At 44.4% G+C, this 15,217-nt stretch overlaps 1 long non-coding RNA gene across 1 annotated transcript; it reads right to left on the reverse strand.

Moving 5' to 3' along the window:
• Window positions 1-3,244: 3,244 nt before the first annotated feature.
• Window positions 3,245-4,696, reverse strand: LOC139835964 (uncharacterized). The gene is made up of 2 exons (XR_011751401.1): window positions 4,623-4,696; window positions 3,245-3,463 (listed from the first exon to the last, which is right to left on the reverse strand). It is a non-coding gene; the product is annotated as an uncharacterized lncRNA (long non-coding RNA).
• Between the last annotated feature and the right edge of the window lie 10,521 nt (window positions 4,697-15,217).

Raw genomic sequence — 15,217 nt, forward strand, 5'->3', positions numbered from 1 at the left:
GTTGTTGAGAAATGATGTGAATTGAGGTGAATTGTACGGCCAAGCCCTGTGCAGTTCCCAGGTTGACAGTTGGTCTTCACTGGGAGGCCAAGCTCATGGGGAGAGGTGCTCATACTAGGATTTGTAAGTGAAAGGTTATGGTTGATGATCCGCGTACTGTGTTATGATGATTCGGGGTTATCCCGATGGATGAAATCAAATGTTGTGGCACAAGTGTGCAACCTCTGCAGAGTGTAAATCTATTCGAATAGCCGTGTCCACGGTTACGGAAGGTTGGAAAGGCCATACAGTTTCCGGTGTTAGATTCTTAAAAATGTTAGTGAAATGATTGGTGAATTGGTGACTTGTTTGAATCACAACAAATGTTGTGGGAATGACACTAATGTTCCCACTTGAGTTAGTTAGCACATGATTAAGTCTTTTCTCAAATACTTGTGAACTAAAATTGGCTTTATGCAAATTAAACTAGAGCTTAGCACCCCCCTTACTAAAATTGTTAGCACTTACATTAATATTAGTTTTGCGAGTACTTAAAGTACTCACGGCTTTGTCCCTGGCTATTCAAATGGCCAGAGTATGAAGACGAACAGAACTACCAAGGAGATGACCAGCAGGACGCCTATGACAACTAGAAGTCTTCTGACGTCAAGCGTTGGCCTGTGGACTAGAGAGTCCATTTATCTTTACGCTTCCGCTATGAACTTGTGTTTGTTCGTTGATCAATAGATCAACTATTTGTGTAATATGGATCATGTGATTCAAGTTGTAAGACAATATGGTTTGTAATAAATGATGACTATGATATTCGACTATTATGCCTCGCAACAACATTATTCCTGGGATTGCGATGAATGACATAATAGGCATCCGGACTTAAAAATCCGGGTGTTGACAAGTTGGTATCAGAGCCATTGTTTGACCTTAGAAGACCCTAGTTAGAATGGACGTTCAGAAAAACTTAACTTTGAAATCAAATGAAAAGAATATTTATGAAAATGTACTCATACTCTTGTCTTTGAGACTTTTTCAAAATTGATGAATCATGCTCTTTCCTATTTGAATGTCCTTAAAACTTTGCCACACTTGTTCACTCTCTAACTTACTCATCCATTTCGCTTTCAGATGGAGCCGAATGAACCCATCAACGCCAAGTTTTACCAGCTTGGGAACGGCGGGAGTCTGATCTTCGAGCACGACCTCGACGCTGTCTCGGACTTCCTTGGACGCCCACACCCTGAGTTCCACGGGATCCAGGTGAACGACCAGGCTGGAGGAGAGTTGCAGTGGATCATCACCGCCGACTTAAGGGGCAAGATGGAGCCTCCCACCTCGGAGAGGATCCTCTTCTCCTTCCGCGAGAGCAACTGGCTCAACGGACTCGCACGTGGCCTTCAGGAGGCACTTGCGCGTCTCTGTGGACAGAACATGGTGCGCCTACTTGCGTCTCGCTTCGCGCATCTCGTGAGGCGTGATGCTATGGGAGTGCCCATGGAGCTGCAGCCGCACCCGGAGATGAGGCACCATGCTGAGCATCTGGATTTCATGCTGTACCACACTCAGAAGGAGCTGGACAACTCCCGTGCTTACGCCAACCAGACTCACCTTGCACTGGAAACTCATGCCGCTGCCATCAAGATGCTTTCCAAGGACCGCAAGAAGCTCCGCCTGCAGTGTGCCAAGAAGGACGCTACTATTGTGCGCCTTCGCGCCCAGATAGCATCTTTGGAGGCCACTGTCAAGGCCCAGGAGGACCAGCTGAGAGAGATGGAGGAGGACGAGGGAGGTATCGATCTTCAGGGAGGAGGAGCCTTCCTGAGTGACGACGACGACTTTGAGGAGGACGAGTTCACCGAGGAAGAGGACTACGCGTTCCTGGAGGCAGGACCCGACGACGTCGTCCCCATCGACGTTGAGGATGAGGGTAGTTGCACTTGATCACTTATGTAGGTGTGAGTTGTATCCCGTCCCTTGTATCGTAGCATGAGAATGGTTCTTAAAACCATGGGAGGTGTTGGTTTGTTAGTTTGTAATGTGTTATGTTGAATGAATGAATGAATGTTTGTGTTTGTCATCAAAAGCATTCAAGTTTTAAAGTTTTGAACTTACGCAAAATAAACCATAGAAATTTCCCTCTTATCTCATGATCTTCTGTATATCCAGATGGCCCCTCCCAATCGCAACAACAACGACGCCATGATGCAACTGCTGCAAACCCTACTGGCCGACAGGGAGACTGAAAGAGCTGAACGTCAAGCCAACATCGCCGCACTACAAAACCTTGCTAACCAAGGCCATGGGAATCATGACCACCCCGGATCAAAGCTCAAGAACTTCCAGAACACCAACCCTCCGGTGTTTAGCAAGACTGAAGAACCCCTCGACGCCGACGACTGGATCCAGACTATGGAGAACAACTTGGAAGTAGCCGGAGTAGAAGCCAACGAGAAAGTCTTGTTTGCAACCCACTACCTTGCCGGACCAGCCCGAGCCTGGTGGACTAGCACCCGTGCCATGAACGGAGGTCAAGTCATGACTTGGGCAGATTTCAAGCTCAAGTTCAGCAAGTACCATGTGCCCCCGGGTCTTATCAAGAAGATGAGGGATGAGTTCCGCGAACTCAAGACAGGAAGGATGACGGTGGTAGAATACCGCGACAGGTTCCTTACACTGTCAAGATACGCCCCCGACGAGACCGACACCACCGAGAAGAGGCAGGAGAGATTCCTAAACGGACTGCATGATGAGATGCAGACTGTCCTCGTCAACATCCCCTTCGCCGACCTTGAAGCCTTTGTGGACTCCGCCATTCAGATGGAAGGCAAGTTGAACCAAGCCAATGAGAACCGCAAATGCCGCATGATGCACCAGAGTGGGCCTAGCAATGCCCCGAAGTATCGCCCCAGCTCAAGTGGAGGTTTCACTCCAAGGAACAACAACAAGCCCCAGATGCAGACTTCACGCCCGGGTTTTCAGAACCGGAGTGGAGGAAACCCCAGGCCAGGAGGCCACCACAACAACAACCACAACTACCAGAACAACACCAACAACTTCAACCGCGCACCAATGCGAGCCCCCGGCAACAACAATCCCAACAACACCAACACCGCTCCAAGGACTGGGAGCAACGCCATCCCCGTCGCAACCAAGGACAAGGCCACCGTCACTTGCTGTAGCACCCTACCTTTTAATAAAGGCAAGATACCTGTGTATAGTGCTATTCCCGGGATCACTGATAGCACACACATTACAAAATATAGTAATCATTGCAATAGTATCAAATTACTACATCGTTGATCCAGAGGGTACAATAAAACCTTACAAATTGCATAGTCACATGGACTAGCTCAGAATAAACACAGCGGAAAGTAAATCATCAATGAGCCTTCATCATCTTCATGTGCCACAGGCAGTCATGTTGGAATGTAGACTCGAGATCCTACCACGTACTTCTCCTCAGAAAATCCTGCACGTTTGAATATGCAGCCCCACGAATGGAGGTCAGTACAATGATGTACTGGCAAAAGACACTTATATGGTGGCAGTTTTTAGGCATGACTATCTACATGATATTTGGCTAGTGGAGTCTAGGCTAATTTGCATAAAGCCAATTTTATCCTATATTTTGTTTAAAACTAAAACATTTTGAAATCCTTGAATGACATTACGAAATCACACCATGGTTAAATCCTCCATGGGTTTTAGAATAATCACATGGTTACATCTCCCATGAGTTTTCAAAGGTTGATTCAAATTTTAAATACATTCTGGGTTTTAGAATAATCACATGGTTACATCTCCCATGAGTTTTCAAAGGTTGATTCAAATTTTAAATACATTCAGAAAAGGTGATGAGATTCTTCCGTACATTCCTTGCCTAGAAGCTCAAATTGTCCGTAACCGGGGACACGGCTAAGATCTTAGGTTTAACTCTCGAGAGGTTGTGCACTTTCACCTTACGACCCACCCTTCCCAAGAGAAGAATGAGACAAGATCTTTCAGAAGAAGAATTCAACCATACAAACTAGACCCGTTCCCTTGGCCGTCGCCTCCACCCGCTGTCTAGCCACAAGTTGAATCCTCACAACTTAATTAATCTTGGCAGAGCCCATAATACCATAAGGCTGCACTGAAAGCTAACTAAAACATGGACGACATAGTAATCTCTTTAATCCTGGGTGGCCAACCACAAGTGAAACTCACAAGCTTAAAACCCCTTACAGGTAGTAAACCCCCACACGATCCCCTGGTGAAAACCAGGTGTGCAGTCAAAAGCGACCACTCTACAACATGCGCACTCTCAGGGATTCACCACTTTAGCCCACTCGGGGCGTGGACTTGAGCAGCCGCCCACCAATCAACCAATCCACCCAGGTGTTTCATTAGGGTTGTTAATTTTTAATTTTTCGAACACTCACAACCAATAACGAAACAGCATTTGGCATTTGATGTTGCAAAGCAAAAATTAAGGCATCCTAGCAATGGGTTCAGGAGTAGCTACACACTACTAGGGTTTGCTAAGCATAGCATAATACTTTACTTTTGAAAACAAAATCCTACCATGCATACTAGTTTCAAAAACACTAATGCATAATTAAAATAAGTAGGATTTGAGTGTCACTTGCCTTTTGGTAGTTGAAGCGCGTTCACTTCTCTTAATCAAAATACGTGCCTCTCCGTACAAACTATAACATAGAATATAGCACAACATAAACACACCATTCAAAACAACAACAAAATCAAACAATACAACAATCGGAAATCGCTCTATGGTACTAAGGTGTGGCATGAGGTTTGGCTTGCAAGATATGGCGACGAGAATTTGGACGGAAAGTCACATGATTAGAAAGAATTGGACAATCCAAGATATAAATGAAGAATATTTATGCTTTACAAAAGCATGAAAAGAATTCGGAACGACTTATGTGAATTGAATCACATAAGTGACAAATATTGCAACAACAATACTACTGAATAAATGTGACAACAATTACTCAAAATAGTATGAATTGCACATAGACTTGGGTATAAACAAGTGATATATAGAATTACTAATTTTACTCATTTGTAAGTTTGAATAGTTCGAACTAAGTGGAAGGATTGAATGGCATGAGGTTGTATAGGCATGAATGACATCGGGATTTTGTTCGCGGAACCTAATGGATAACAAAGGTTCATCACATGTGATATGGGATAGAGTATCTCCACCCTCCTAAAGCAAGGTAAAAATCTAAAGTAGGACATGTCACACTTTACTCAAATAACTCAATTGTTATTTGAATAATATGAACTAGACAACCAGGGGTAAGCCATGCATTATCTGTGAACATGATAAAGAATTATAACTGGTCTGAAAGATGGTTATGATCATAAGAATCATTTTGGCTAAAGGAACTATGTTGAAACCAGTTATAGGACTACACCTTTCGCGAAAAGTTATTAGAAGAAATTCTCCGGATGGAAGACCTTTCTACACGGAAGTTGTAGATAATTCCATTACATGTGTATCGCCACAAGATTCTCTCGAAAAAAGTTTGTAGTATTTATTTTATAGACAGTGTTGCGGATCGAAGGGATACCGTGAAAATAAAGTGGACGAAACTGCCTCACAACATGTCTAAGATAATCTACGTGACTTGCTGATTCCAACGATATAGGGTTTGTCGAAATCCGACGGATAGAACTTAAGATATGAATTTTACAAAACCTGACAGAAGTGGTTATAGTTCTAATGGTGTACGAAAAGTTATCCGAACAAGTTGCTCGGATGGAAAAACTTCCTACATGAAAGTTGTAGAGAATCTAATTACAAAAGAACCACTATTTTAAATGGAGGTGTAGATCTAAGTAAATAAATTTGCGAAGTTACGTGCGACAATCTACGAAAAAAGAGCGGGAATAAAATAATTAGCGGGTAGCGTTGCGTCGCGAACAGCTGAATCAGCAGACAAGCCCGGCGCTGCGCAGGCGTTGCACGCGGGGAGAGAGAGGAGGCGCTGGGCGCGTGTGTGTTTTGGGCTGGTCTTGGGGTCTTTATATAGGCTGATGGCTGGAGCAAATCTTTCTCGAGAGGCAAGGTGGGACTAAAATTTGCTGAACAGTTACGTGAAGCGCCCGGACAATTCGGCCCAGAAAAAGAAAATGAAAGGGAGGCTGGTTGGGGAACTGCTATACATCGACCTGGTTGGCGCGTGCGGGGTGCCGCACACCCCTAGCGACCAGGTCGGGTAGTTTGGGCCGCGGCCCATTAGCTCAGGTACGTTTTTTTTCTTCTTCTCTTTCTTCTGTTTTTTTCTGTTATTAATATTTTCTTTTTCAAAATCTAACATTTTTTATGAAATTATTTTTCAAGATTTTTTTCAAAATATGAACATTTTTAAATTCAACAGTTTTAAAATTTGAACGATTTTATATTTTGAATATTTTTCAAAAAATTATATTTTTTCAAAATTTGAACATTTTTCATGTTTGAACTGTTTTTTAATTTGAACGGTTTTAAATTTTGAACATTTTTCATGTTTGAACAATTTTCAAATTTGAACGATTTTTAAATTTGAACATTTTTCATGTTTGAACGATTTTTAAATTTGAACGGTTTTCAGATTTTGAACGGTTTTTTATTTGAACATTTTTTAATTTAATTTTTTAAAATATTTATATTTTTCGAATCTGAAAAATAAAAGTAAAAAAAAAGGAAACAGAAAAAATGAAAGAAAAACAAAAACAGAAAAAAGAAAACAGGAAAAAAAGAAACAAAGAAACAAAAAATAAGAAACAAAAAAGAAAAGAAAAAATCGAAAAAGGAGGCAGCCCGCACCTAACTGGGCCGGCCCGTACCGCGCGCGGGGTGTGCGGCGCGCGGTACGCGCCGACCTGGTCGGTGTATAGGGTTTGCCGGCTGGTTGGGCTGGGAAGGAAAAAGAAGAAAAGGGGCAGGGCGAGCTGGGCCGGGATAGGGGCGGCCTGGCTGGTGGCCGGGTGGGCTGGGGGCAGGAGAGGCCGGGTGGGCCGAGCGGGCGGCGAAGTGTTAGCTGCCGCGAGCGCGCGGGCGGCGCTGGCTGCTGGGCCGGTCGGCTCGGCTGGCCGGCCCGATTCTGTTTTTTTTGTTTTCCTTTTTTTTATACTGAAATTGGAAATACACTTTGGGGCTTCAAATAAAATCGGAAAAATACAAATAAGGTACCGTTGGATTCGTTATAAAAAATAATTTAATATAAGATTAAATTTGGAACAAAAATATAAAGTTTATAAAACCAAAATTTGACATATATGTCTATGTGGCTATAGTGCCTTTTTAGGATTTAATGTTCTTCTCAAATAAGTTTTAAACCTCAAAACAAAATAGAGAATTGTTGAAAAATCTTTTGAAAACCAAGTTTTATGAAAACTCTATATTTTGCAAAAACCCTTTTAATATCCCTTTTTAAAATAATCATTATATACATTTGGTATATATGTTTGATTTTGAAAATACTTTGAAACCAAGTCTTTGAAAATACTATTTTGGGGATTAACTTGTAAATAACTATAAAAAAGTTTTAATTCTCTGTGAATTTTCAATCAAGTTCAAACAATGAAGCATTAAATTTATTTTTATTTCACATTCCAAAATTTAGAAAATTTCGGGATGTGACACTTGCTATGAGTGTGGTGTAGTGGGACACTACTCCAACGAGTGCCCCAAGAGGCCCGCCAAGCTCGCCGGCAACACTGCTGCCCCTGCTCAGCAACAACGTCGCGTCTCCACCGGCAAGAAGTTCGCCCCCAACAACCCCAATAACCGCAACGGCCGTCTCTTCCACACGAACGCCGAAGAAGCCCAGGAAGCACCAGATGTTGTACTGGGTATGTTTCCTGTCAACTCCGTACCTGCCAGAGTGTTGTTTGATTCCGGAGTATCTCATTCTTTTGTCACCGAAGACTTTGCATCCACAAGTAAAATTCAACCTATCAGTTTGAAGCATGTTATGATAGTTCAAATTACCGGATCAACCACCAAAGCCAGAAAATTTTGCAAAAATGTACCCATCAGAATACATGAAGTAGATTTTTATGCCAATCTGATTATTCTGGGAACCAAAGGTTTGGAAATAGTACTGGGTATGAATTGGATGGTCAAACATCATGGATTGATTGACTGTGCCAAGAAAGCCATCACCATGACTAGTAGCACCGGTATCATAGTAGAACATGTATCGGAAAGACTACCCAGAAAGTTTACCTGCAACCAGAGTGTAGCCAAGCCAACCTTCGATCAGATCAGGGTTGTCTGTCGATACCCTGATGTGTTTCCTGATGGTCTACCCGGTATGCCCCCAGATCGGGATATCGAGTTTATCATTGAGTTAATCCCTGGAACCGGACCTATAGCCCAGAGAGCCTATAGCATGAACCCAGCAGAGTTAGTGGAACTAAAGAAGCAACTGGATGAATTGCTAGCCAAAGGTTTGATTCGACCAAGTGCGTCGCCTTGGAGATCCCCAGTTTTGTTTGTGGACAAGAAAGACGGTGCTAGTCGTTTATGTACGGACTATCGTAAGCTTAACGATGTCACCATCAAGAACAAATACCCCTTGCCGAAGATAGAAGATCTGTTTGACCAACTGACCGGTGCCATAGTATTCTCGAAGATTGATCTTAGGACTGGATACCATCAACTGAAGATTCGTTCATCGGATATTGCCAAAACTGCCTTTACCACCAGATATGGATTGTACGAGTACAATGTCATGTCATTTGGATTGACCAATGCCCCCGCTTACTTCATGAACCTCATGAACAAGATCTTTATGAACTTTCTGGATAAGTTTGTCGTTGTGTTCATCGATGACATCCTAATCTACTCCAAGTCCGAAGAAGAACATGAGCAACACCTGGAAGCTGTCCTAGATACCCTTAGGGAACATCAGCTGTATGCCAAGTTTAGCAAATGTGAGTTTTGGCTGAAGGAAGTAGGATTCCTGGGACATATCTTGTCTGCAGGAGGAATTGCCGTAGATCCCGCCAAGATCAAGAAGGTTGCAGAATGGAAAGCCCCAACAACCCAGACCGAGGTCCGCGCTTTTCTTGGATTAGCCGGATACTACCGCAGATTTGTAGAAGGCTTTTCGAGCATCGCTCGACCAATGACCCAACTGCTGAAGAAGGACAAGAAGTTCGAATGGACTGACAAATGTGAAGAGAGTTTCCAACAACTCAAGAGTAGACTGACCTCAGCCCCAATCCTGATCATGCCGGACATCACCAAACCATTTGACGTCTACTGTGACGCCTCCAAGATTGGTCTTGGATGTGTGTTGATGCAAGAAGGCAAGGTGGTATCTTATCTGTCTAGGCAACTGAAGCAACATGAGCAGAATTATCCAACCCATGACCTCGAGCTGGCAGCTGTAGTTTTAGCACTGAAGGTATGGCGTCATTACCTCATGGGCAATCGCTGCGAGATCTATTCGGATCACAAGAGCCTGAAGTATATCTTCACACAGAAGGAGCTGAATATGAGGCAAAGAAGATGGTTAGAGTTGATCAAGGATTATGATATGGAAATTCATTACCACCCCGGCAAGGCCAATGTGGTAGCAGATGCGCTGAGTAGACTGCCGTGTCGGTTGAACTCCATGATAGCCGAAGAACAACCTAGCCTATACCAAGAGTTTGAGCAGTTTAGAATGGAACTAGTTAGTGAAGGATTCCTAGCCAGCATAGAGCTTCAGCCCACCTTGATTGGTCAGATCAAGGAAGCACAGAAGGGAAATGCCAGCATTGATGGAATCAAGAACCAAATAGCTGCAGGAAAGGCACCAGGATTCACCGTAGATGAAGCCGGAGTTCTTTGGTACAACGGACTCCTATGTGTACCGTCAGACTCAGAGTTGAAGCAAGTTAATTATTTTGAAGGAAGCCCATGGCACCTTATACTCTATTCATCCCGGAGGTACCAAGATGTATCAAGACTTGAAGGAGCAATTTTGGTGGCATGGAATGAAGAGAGAAATAGGAAGTTACATCGCCAAGTGTGATATCTGTCAACGAGTCAAGGCGGAACATCAGCGACCCGTAGGACTGCTGCAACCACTACAGATTCCAGAATGGAAGTGGGACTCTGTAGGAATGGACTTTATCACAGGTTTGCTCAAATCCAGCAAAGGAAATGATTCGATATGGGTAGTTGTCGATAGATTGACCAAGGTAGCCCATTTCATCGCTGTCAAGACCACACATCAAGGCCCAAAGCTAGCTGAGTTGTACATCTCCAGAATCGTCGCCCTGCACGGAACCCCGAAGTCGATTGTGTCAGATAGAGGATCACAATTCACCTCAAGATTCTGGCAGAAAGTGCATGAAGGACTAGGAACCCATCTAAATTTCAGCACCGCCTATCACCCTCAGACCGATGGACAGACGGAAAGAGTCAACCAGATACTGGAGGATATGCCGAGAGCATGTGTACTGGAGTATGGATCTAAGTGGGAAGACTGCTTGCCTTACGCAGAATTCTCTTACAACAACAGCTACCAAGCCAGCTTACAGATGGCCCCCTTTGAAGCCTTGTACGAAAGGAAATGCCGTACCCCTCTGAATTGGTCGGAAGTCGAAGAAAGCCAAGTCTTTGGACCAGATGTTCTTCGAGAAGCTGAAGAGAAGGTGCACAAGATCCGCGAATACCTAAAGACGGCGCATGTGGCGACCCCGGGGGTCGTAGGCTAGACAAACCCAGATCTCCATCTGGCATAAGCCTAACCTAGATCTCTAGGGCCTACAGGGTGAGAATCGGTAACACAACAGTGACTCTACGACTCAAAAAGTAATACAAGCTCATAGCTGAGCAAAGAACCAAAGTATTACAAGCAGAGGTCACTGACCTGACATTTCATCAATCAATGGAAGCAAAGTTATGCTATTCTAAATAGCAAGATAGCAAAAGGCCTATGAGGCCAGGAGCATAACGGCGACGTCCCAGCCCATAGATTCCAGGCTGCCACCTGGGAATCCCAAGCTACTCGTCGATGTCAACCTAGAAACCTTCATTTGTTGGAGCGACTTCGTCTGAAACAAAGCATGCAAAGCTGAGTACAGGGACTCAGCAAGACTTAGTACGACCTTTTAGCAAAGCTGGTATGCGAGGCTTTATGTGGAGCTTATTTTGCGTAAAGCCAGTTTTCCTTTATAAAACAAGAGGGAGCAGAAGCTCGTCTATTCAGATCATTTTAAAAAGGGGATAAGAGAGCGATATCTCTAGCTCTACTGATCATCATATTGAATCCACCGAATCTTCATCATCAGCTGAACCTATCAACTAGGAGCACCCCCTCGATACCCTGAGGAGGGATCCTTATCACACATTGATTCCAAGTTTTACGATTAGGTTCAAGTTATCTATGATCAACACGTAGTTCCCCAAGTCGTCCGTAACCGTGGACACGGCTTTTCGAAAAGATTTACCCTGCAGGGGTGTACAACTTTACCCACACGCGCCGACCGACTCTTAACGCCAGTACATTAGCACACTTCCTTGGTGTGCCGGCAGAGGGTGGTCGACCAAAACCTTTCCCTTGCTTCGCCTATTCCATGAGTCAATCTAACTGGGGAGCTCCGTCATCGTAGGTAGCCATTCTCCGAGGCGGTCCCGGTCATTGTGTGCAGGGGATCCAGTTCAATGCCTCCAGCATCCTTCACCCTAGCCACATCCCTGTATGATGCACCTTTGAAAACCTTTTCCGCGCCTTCGCCATGCAGAATGCCAAATGGAACTCGCAAACTAATTGACTCATGGGTAAGCTAGGCAAATTCGGGCCAAGGGGTTCCCATGGGCCCCGTGTGGTTGTACGCTCAGTCTTGGTTCCGAAGGCGAGAACCTCAGGTCCTAGTATCGGCGAGAACGAGTCAAATCACCACATCCCCATGTGGCGGCTCATCCAAGCCTTTAAACATGTTTATTAACATTACTGATCTTACCACGTCATCCTGCCATACTAGGTTCATTCGCAGCTCTGATTCATCAACCGGATGAACCAGAATTCGTCAACTAAGCATGGCTAAGCATAATCGATATAACGGCTCTAGCGATGCACACGAGCTCAAACCTAGTCTTGCTAGGAGCAGTGGATCAGAGTATTTAGGCTACAAGGATGGTAAATGCAACACACATAGGATAACTATACCTGCCGATAAAACATATTGGAAAGCGTATGCAATATGTAGGAACCGAGTAAAAGCATTTCGAAATCATAATATGAACCAGGCTAGGGCTTGCCTTTGTCCCTGACAAACCGAATATGGATCTTCGGAGATCCCATGCTTGACTTGTTCGCCGGTGGACAAGTATTGACCTCCGTCGTTGTCGATCTTCATCGTCTCGGCACTTGCTCTATCGATCGCGAAGAAGCAAACACCGAAAAGGTAGAACAACAATCAACACATGGCATCGATGCAATGTGCATACAAGGATGATGATATGACATATTAAAGGTATTGAAATAAGACCTAGGATATGATCATCAATTTAGCGGGTTTCGGTGAACTAGGGTTAGTAGTTAGGAACCTTAGAGGGGTTGATTTAGTTATTCTAAAACAACTAGGGTTCAAAGTTGTTTAACAATGCATGATTTTGCTACCAAATTGTAGATCTCATTTTTCTGAAAATTTTGATATATTATACATATTTTTCTGATTTAAAATGAATAAGTTATGAATTTTACAAGTTTTATTCATTTTAAATCATTTCACGGAAAATCCCGGAAATTAATAAAAGTCTGACAGACTGACCCACTGTCAGGGTTTTATTCTTTTATTAAACATTTTCGAAATTAATAAATATCGACAAGGGGCCCCACATGTCATATAATTTCCAATTTACGTAAAATAGAAAATAAAAAGGAAAAAGGGGCGGGTCCCACCGGGTCAACGCCGGTGGTCAACTCCGGCGGACCGCGCCGGTGACCATAGCGCGGCGCTGTGGTGCGCGCCCATCACGCGGAAGGGCGCTTTGGATGCGCACGGGAAGGGCGCATCGGCGGTGGTGGCGCCGCTTAGGGCCGGCGGAGTATCGCCGGCGGCGATGCGAGCGCGGCCGGGCAGGCGTGCGACGCGGCGGCGAACCGAGAGGCGGAGGGAGAGGGTGGAGGGGCTGGGGAGGATGAAGAGCTCACCCTGGAGCCGTAGAGCTCATCGGTGAGGGCCGAGGAGGCCCGTAGCGCCGGCGTCGAGCCAATTTCGGCCGCCGGTCGCGAGGAAGAAGGGAGCGGCGGGGCCGATTCGGCGCACCCCGCGTCGATTCCTTCGATGGGGAGGGTCGTGGCGACGAGGCGGAGAGGATGGCGTCGGCGGCTAGGCTTGGGGAGGCCTGTAGCGGCGGGGCGGCGATGGCCGGCGAGGTAGGGTTGGGGCGCTCGCAGAGAAGAAGGGGAAGAGAAGCAACGCGCGCGGGAGAGGATAGGGACGAGGCTCAGCGGACGCAGGAGCTCTGCAGGACGTCTCCTCGTCCACAGAGGCAAGCAGGAGGTGGCCTCGCGAGGCACCAGGTGCTGCCAGGCAGCTGCCTGCCTGTCCAACGAAGAAGACAAGAAGATTTTGCAAAAAGGCCTGCTAGCTTTTGGGTATTTTCTGAATATTTTACAACAGAACTAAAATTGCAAGATTTGATGATTCAAACTTCTTTGGAAGATTACCAAAAAAATATCCAGGGACCTTTCTAAGATATATTTGAAGGTTCAAATACTCCTGTTTGGAAGTTTTGAAACATTTTGAAGTATTTGAAATAGGGTAAGAGTTAAACCAACATTTGAGTTTTCAAATTATTTCATGCATTTTTCTTAGGAAAACATCATGATGCAAATGATGCACAATCAAACCATAATCTAGGTTTTGCAAAAACAGGGGTGTTACAGATCTATCCCCCTTAAAAGAATCTCGTCCCGAGATTCCAAGGTAGGAATAGAGAAAGTAACAAGGACTACACCGGTCTTCAACGATATTGTCGATACCACGACAATCTTCCTTCTTGAAGAGGTTGATTCACGACATCATGAAGAAATTGATCCTCAACATCATGAAGAGCTCTTCATTTTGCTTTCTTCACTCTAAAGGAAAGAGGGAATAACTCTGGAATGATGGATCTTCACGAAGATCGAGTATCTCATGGTCAACTCATGGAAGGAGTGGTTAGAAACAACTCTTGAGCTGACAAACATGAAACACGTCAAGGTAACGGAGGAGACGAAAGAAGTTTTAAATTTTGGTAGGCAATTGCTCCACGCTTGACAAGAATACGAAGGGACAAAGCAGCGAGGAGTTAAACTGCCTTTGATACCATGACGAAGCACTCTTAGAGAGGGTGACTCGTAGAAGCACGAATAGTTATCCAACGAGAGCAACTTCGGATTTCAAAATCATAGTCACTCTTCGGGCAGGATACATGAAACTATTGCTGTCTACCCAAAAGGCTGGGGCCTAGATGACTGACGAATTCACACAACGTGTGAATTGATTAGAACTTTAGGTACAAACCAAAGGAAGGGAAAGAGCATTGGCTACTGAACTGCCAAGGTTCATGATATAACTTAATGTTACTTGAACGAATAGACAACGGAGATTTGGAATCCTAAGAAAAGATACTTCTCCCAGGATTTGAACTTTGAATGTGAAAAGAGGATTGCCATTCGGTTGAAGCTTGATCAAAAGTACTGGGTCACATATGGTTGACTGATTCACACAACATGTGAATTTAAGAGATCTTCAAGTAAAATCCAAAGGAAGGGGAAAAGCATTGTCGAACGACGTAACAAGGATCACCGGGCAGTGAATTTTCTCCTGGTGGAGTTGTTGTCACGAGAGAAATGGTTTCGAGTGATTGACCAAGAGACATTTAGCAACGCTGCTTATAATGTTCTCCTTGATGTTCTAGACACCAATATCAGGCTTCTGACTAGCCTTCCATAGATCATCAAGTGAAGGTCGAGACTTCAGGATTGAGAAGATATCATAAGGGCAACTCCTAGAATAAGTCACCCAACATCCTCATGAAGAGTGGTTATTCTTGATGATTCAAGAGATTATGACATTAGACCTTCCGACTAATTATGTTAACCACAACATCAATCTTGTCGGATTTACAAAGAGACATATGTCAAAAATCCTTGAGAAACACTAACCATCGTTGCTGCTTGAGATTCAGCTTAGGTTAAGTGTAACGATATTTCAAACTTAGAAAGTCCAAATAGAA

The sequence above is a fragment of the Lolium perenne genome, chromosome 1, assembly GCF_019359855.2.
Source record: "Lolium perenne isolate Kyuss_39 chromosome 1, Kyuss_2.0, whole genome shotgun sequence".
Lineage (NCBI taxonomy): Eukaryota > Viridiplantae > Streptophyta > Magnoliopsida > Poales > Poaceae > Lolium > Lolium perenne.